The sequence below is a fragment of the Tupaia chinensis genome, unplaced genomic scaffold, assembly GCF_000334495.1.
Source record: "Tupaia chinensis unplaced genomic scaffold, TupChi_1.0 Scaffold000382_1, whole genome shotgun sequence".
NCBI lineage: Eukaryota > Metazoa > Chordata > Mammalia > Scandentia > Tupaiidae > Tupaia > Tupaia belangeri.
The window spans coordinates 3,908,490-3,915,244 of NW_006159884.1; the positions used below are offsets into that span (position 1 = coordinate 3,908,490).

At 36.3% G+C, this 6,755-nt stretch overlaps 1 pseudogene; it reads left to right on the forward strand.

Annotated features, from left to right (window-relative positions):
* The first annotated feature begins 238 nt into the window (after positions 1 to 238).
* The window catches only part of LOC114008751 (histone H2A.Z pseudogene), a 10,478-nt pseudogene continuing 3,961 nt past the window's right edge, over positions 239 to 6,755 (forward strand).

A 6,755-nucleotide genomic window follows, 5' to 3' on the forward strand; every position in this document is an offset into this window, starting at 1 on the left:
AACCCAGAAGGAGAACGCTCACTTCCTTTTGAGAACATGGAAGAAAACTTTAGGTTAAGCAAGGGTTAACCACATATTTGAAATAGAAAATGATTATATTGGCCGCTGAGTAAACAAAGAAAAGGAGACAGCTCTGCTCTCTTATTGTAATTGCAAATTTATTTTTTATAGTTTCTACAGTTTCTATTTTCCTTTAAACTGCCTTAATCTGTCTTCCTGCTGTGACCTATTTCCAGTAATGCATATTCAGTATAAAAATAGTAGATCAAATCATATCAGAACTCCAGTTACTCCTTGTCGAGCAGAAACATGTACTTTTATACAACACTAAAATCAAGTCCCATCATACTAATTATTTAATTTCCATAATATACTGACAGTATTCTGTCATTAGATGTTCACATTTAAAACTTGTTTTGTAATATCTTAATAGTTCTTTCTTTAAACAACACTGTGAGGAAATACAGTTACTGTTTTATAGATCAAACAGTTGAGAGGTCAGAAAGTTAAAATATTGATCCAGGGCTATACAATGAGGGTCTGCATATGTTTATATCCAGAATGTTATTTAGTTTGACCAAACTTTCGGTTCAAATGAGTTGATTAAATGAAAAATTAATCAGTCAAGCTGACCTAAGACCAAATTAATCAATTGCTAGGAATGGTTATTCCTGCCTGGTGTTTCTCAAATTGTGGTCCACAACTCTCACCTTGGGATCTCTGTAATAACAAGTAAAACCATAGATTCTGTTTCTCACACCAAATACACAAATACGAATTTAAGGGTTTACAATTTAAACAAGTCTCCTCCAAATGATTTTTATGCATGGTGAAGTTTGAATACTATGGTTATTGGTGGATAGTGTTAGCAAAGTGCAATTCAAGTGTTTCCTAATCTTCACATTTCGAGAAAGTAGTATTAAGATAAAACCTGGCATTTGCATCACACAGGTAAAAATCCTTGATGTTAACTAAGCTATGGAGTGGGGCTAAAGCTCTGATGATTCTGGATGCTCCTTCAGACTTTAAACGCAGCCCTTCAGTCTACCTGCAGAACTTAAAAATGTTCTCTCTGTTCTGATTTTACACATCTAAGAAATCATCCCCTAGTGGCTGAATTGTAGAGTATGTAAATGTATTTGGTAGATAGGAAAAATAAAAGTATGCAAGCTACTCAATTTATATCCAATCCAGTTTTCCCCGTAAGTTCGGAACACCTTTGATAGGTCACCGTTTCTAAGAGGTAATAATAAATGCAGCAAAAGTAACATCAATGCAGGGCCAGCTGCAGTAGTGCAGTGGTGACAAAACATCCAAGGGGCTAGGGTCATATGGAGAGGTTGCAGGTTTGCTTCCTGACATCTCCCTGAGACCCTGGCGGGATAAGTGGATCACAGTGTGTAGAACTTGTTGGTGATCTTCCCCTTTCATTTCTGACTTTGTCACAGAAGAAATAAATAGGCAAAACCTTAAAAACAAACAAAACACTAATGTGTACCCTGGTCTTACCAAAACAGTGTGTTATATCTCAAAGGCAGCCTATTCTAGTGCTTTACAGTTCAAATTGTTGGGAAATGCTTTGCTATGTTAACCTAAACCTGACTGCTTGTGACTTCCAGGATATTCTCGTGCTAATTTAAAAGTGCTAATTTCTTCATCACCTCTCAGTTGGTTGTTTCCACCACAGGTCATGGTCACCCAATTCCAAAGACAATACTGACCAAAAGACAGGGATTGTATTAACAGCCACAGTTACCACCATGAGGTCTAGTATTCGTCTTAAAGATTTAGCCATGGGAACCAGCAGTTAGCATAATGGCTATGTCGCTGGACTCCCACGTAGTGGACCATGGTTCGTGTCCCAGACCCGGTGGCTTAAAACTCACGCTGGGCACGTGTGCGTGCATGCCCAAGATCCCAAGAGGAGAATGGAGGAGAAGGGATTGTGGCGTGACCATCCCCCCTGGGGGGTGATTTCTCGCTTTCTGTCTCTCTGTCTCTCTCTGTCTGTCTGGCGAGCGCACTTAAAACTCACACTGGGCGCATGTGCGTGCGTGCCCAAGATCCCGAGAGGAGAATAGAGGAGAAGGGATTGAGGAGTGGCCATCCCCTCTGGGGGGGTGATTTCTCGCTTTCTGTCTCTCTGTCTCTCTCTGTCTGTCTGGCGAGCGCACGCGTACTATAGCAAAAACCTCTCCAAAAAAAAAAAAAGATTTAGCCGTGATGAGCATTCAGCCTCAGATCAGTCCTAGACATCCTAGGTACCCATCCAGGCCTTTTGAGCACTTCATCCTGTTTATTTCCACTGCATTTTCTTGTCCTCATTAGAAAGTCTGTCACCTGACACCTCTCATTCTCTCTCTCTCTTCCTGGATTCACCTGCTTTTACTTCCTGTCTCATCTGGCCTCTGCCACACAGCATACCACTCTTTCTCTTGCCAGAATATTCATGATTCCCTACCTGATATCAATGTAATAATTTTTCATTTAACTTGGGTAAGCAATCAATGCTTTCAAATTAACATGAGCGAATTCCTTAGAATAAATCTTTACACACACACACACACACACACACACACACACACACACACACACATCATACCGGTTTTGTTTCTCTGGTGGATTTTAGGAGCGTACATGCCATTCTGCAGTTAACTGATGCTCCTCTGAACCATGTGTTATTGTTTCCACAGTCGGTCAGTCATTCCTGGGCTCATCCTGTAACTCCCTGTGACTATGTCAGACAGCAGGGTTCTTCTGGATCCAGCACTTTTGTCCTTCTCTGTTCTATACTGGACCTTTCCCCATTTCCCCTGGAATCCTACTACTCTTTTTCTTTTTTTTTTTTTCTTTTTCTTTCCTATCCTGTCACCTTCTCTTTCCTTGCCAGCTCCTTTCCTTCATCATAAATTTAGAACACAAGGAACAAAAGTTAGAGAAGAATAAGATTGTTCGGATGTTCTATTTTAGTTCGTACATGGGGAAATGTGTTTCAAGATAATAAAAACTGATACCAATGTTGAGAATATGTTGAAGGTAGAACTGACAGAATTTAGCAATCACTAGATGACCAGTGTGAGATAATGGCAAAAATGATTCTCTCTCCTCCGCAACCCCCACCACCCAGAGAAAGCAGAGATAGCTCATTTTGAGCATAATTTAAATGTTAAATGCCTTTGCATATTCTTTGTGAATTTGTTCCCACTTACCATCCTAACTTCATTTTCTATCACTTCTCTAAATGTCCTTCCTGCCTAGAATGCTCCCTCCCTTCAATCACTAGTCCGACTTATTTATGGGAAAAGTCTTATGTCACATTTGGGTCACAAATCAAGCATTGCATCCCAAGTGGAATAAGGACTCCCTGACATGGTTTTACTATTCAAGGTATCTTGTCATTTTTAATCTGTTTCCTCCTGAGGCTTTAATCTCCTGCCGGAAGTAAGCCACTCCTCATTTATATTTGTATCCCTTGCAACTGATGCAGTGCTTGTCACTTATTACTCAATAGATAATCATTAAACTACAGTTTGAACCTGCTAATTTGATTGTGTTCTGCTTTCATGTCCTGACTAGACCTGCATAACAGAATAAAACTCCAGCTTGATTGGCAAGCACCTGTTGACTTCATTAAAAAAATATTGTTTAGCTCGAAGCCAGCAGGTGGCATGGTGGTTAAGAAGCTGGATTCCCACATGGCTGACTGTGGTTCAAGTTGCAGACCCAGCAACTTGAAAATCACACTAGGCATGTGCATGCATGTGCACACATGTGCCCAAAATCCTGACAAAAGAATAGAGAAGAGATTGAGGTGTGCTCTCCCCTCAAAAGGATGATTTCTCACTTTCCCTCTCTGACTCTTGTGAGTACACATACCCTATGGCAAAACCTAAATAATAAAAATTAAATTAAAACGTGTTAAAAATCCCCTTGCTTGATATATTCCTTCCTTCAACTTCAAGAAGAACCTCATTGTTGATAAGGATACCATCTTAGCAAAATATACAACACAGAGGATCGTGATAATGCCAATGAATTCTTCATGAATTCTTCACAGTCCATTCGGTTTATGTGGAATCAGCAAATTAAAAAAGTACTCTAACATTTAGTTTCACTAATTCCCTAAGGGGATAATTCAATGGCATATACCCCAAAATGAAATGTACATGTGACACAATCAAGAGTCACAATAACTAAATGAACCAGATGCCATGCCATTTACTCTAGATCTTAAAATTCCATAAATTGGTTACAGCCATACAAATTTACTATACTGTAACTATAAATACTAGTTAGCTACCAAATATAAAACTAATGTAAACTATAAATACTACTGAGCTGCCAAATATATAAAAGATTATTTTATTTGCAATTGTGTGAATTTTCTTAAAGAAGTGTATGTAATGCTGAGCAATAATAACAAAAATGAGTTCTAGCTCTACTAGTCACCAATTGTTGGCCTTGAACAAATTAGTAAATGCTCTGAGCCTCTATTTCCTTATCAATGAAATAGGGATAGCATATTTATTTATAGGGTGTCTTGGAGGACAAAACAAAATTGCGTATTTTAAGTACCTCCTACAGAGACTAGTATTTATTAAATGCACAATACAGTAGCAATGTTAGCCACGTCTTTTTAATTTGCTCGAAATAAATGTGCAGGTAGTTGTCCTGTGGAACTTATAGGGAATTGATTCTATAACCCTCTGCAGATACCAAAACCTATGGATGTTTATGTCCCTATATAACATATTATAATATTTGTATACAACCTATTAACATCTGCTCATGTATGTTAAATCATCTCTAGATCACTCATAATATCTAATGTAACATAAATGCTATTAAATAGTTGTTTATTATTTTTATGTGTATAATTCGTATTGTATTTTTTTTCCGGATATTTTTGGTCTGTGACTGGTTGAATTCACAAACCCACAAACATGAAGGGCTAACCATGCTACATTCCTATTGGTAAAACTTTTTTTTTTTTTTAAATCATTGTACTCCTTCACTTGCCTTCTTCCCATGCTGGTGATTTAATGTATAAAATAAATTGAAATAAAAAGAAATAAAAAATAAAAATAAAAATAAATCACTGTATTGTGACCAGGAGATAGAATAATGATTATGTCACTAGACTCCCCTGTAGTCGACCATGATTCAAGTCCCAGACCTGGCAGCTTAAAACTCATGTGAGGCACATGTGCATGCATGCCCAAAATCCCTAGAGAAAATGGAGAAGGGATAGTGGCACGACCATCTCCCCAGGGGGTGATTTCTCGCTTTCTATATCTCTATCTCTCTCTGTCTCTCTGGCGAGCACACTCACCCTATAACAAAATTTTCTTTTAAAAAAGTCATTGTATTTAATATGCTTTATTTTAAAAAATAAACTGATTCCTGTTATAAAAATAATAAATACATATTTTTAAGACTCCATGCAATTCAGTAATATGAGTAATAAGAAAGAGTCTCTCTATTTCATCCTCAAAGTGGTAACCACTGCTAACTATTTGCTGGAAATACTTTCATGTGTTTTCTATGAATATATTTGTTTCACAGAAAAGAAAGTCTTATTATATATGAGTGTATGTTGGGAGGTGGAAGGAGAGCATGAGCAGAGAAAGCTTGTTATTCTAGATAGAAATATGATAGAGCAGAAAAAAGAGACATGTCTAATGAGATTTTCTAGTAAGTCATAAAACTGACAAAGTAAAAATCAAAATGGCATGATATGCTTTAATTGATTACTTTATTCTGATATCTGGTAAAGGGATTGGTGAGAGTTAGGAAGAATTATAGAACGTATATGTAGGGGAGGTGATATCTTGGTAATAAATGGAGATATGCAATAGATAACAATCCAATAAAAAAAAAGGAAGAAAGGAAGGGAGGAGAAAAGTCTTAAGTCTTTAAGGAGCATAATTATAAATTCTCACATATCTGTGTATTTATTTCTCCCAACATTCTGTTAAAATTTACATTTTAATTTAGCTGTATTACCCAATTGACACTTTACTGCCTATTACATTAAGTTATATTACTTTTCTAGCATCTGAGAACTCCCCAAGATATTCATCCTTTTCTCTCCTATCAGATCTCTGCCATGAATAACAAGTTTCATTTTTGTTTCCCAAATTTATTCTGAAATTCTCGTCTTTGAAATTCTTACTCAGATTCGACCATGTAAATTTAAATTTTATAAATTTTTATGAACTTATTTTAATTTAAAAACTACGTTTGAGGTTTACCATGTCCATGAGTCCATAATGATTTCTCTCAAATCCTTTGTCATTTATTGCTTGCTACTCATTCTTTGAGGATGCTTATTGTCATGTTCTACGCATTTCCAGTCTGAAACTCTAGATCATAACTTTCTGAGGTTAAGAACTTTGTTCTAGCCACAGAACTTGTCTTGGAACTCAGTTATTGAATGTTTACCACAAATATTTATTTTTAAATGCTCATATTGTGAATATTTTAAAGCATTTTGCAGAGAAATTATATCTCTAACTGCTGAAATATTTTGACTGCCCTCAGAGGAAATTTTTTAATTAAATTTGTGTTGTAAATTCAGGTTCTGAAAATAATGATTAAGAGATAGTTAATAATAACTTTATATTGAATGCTTACTATGTGCTAGGGGCTGTTCTAAAACCTTTATATAATTATTTTATTTAATTCTTATAGCAGTTAGTGAGACAAGTATGATTTACTAGTATTTATTGTTGAGCATATTAAAGACTGAAAGA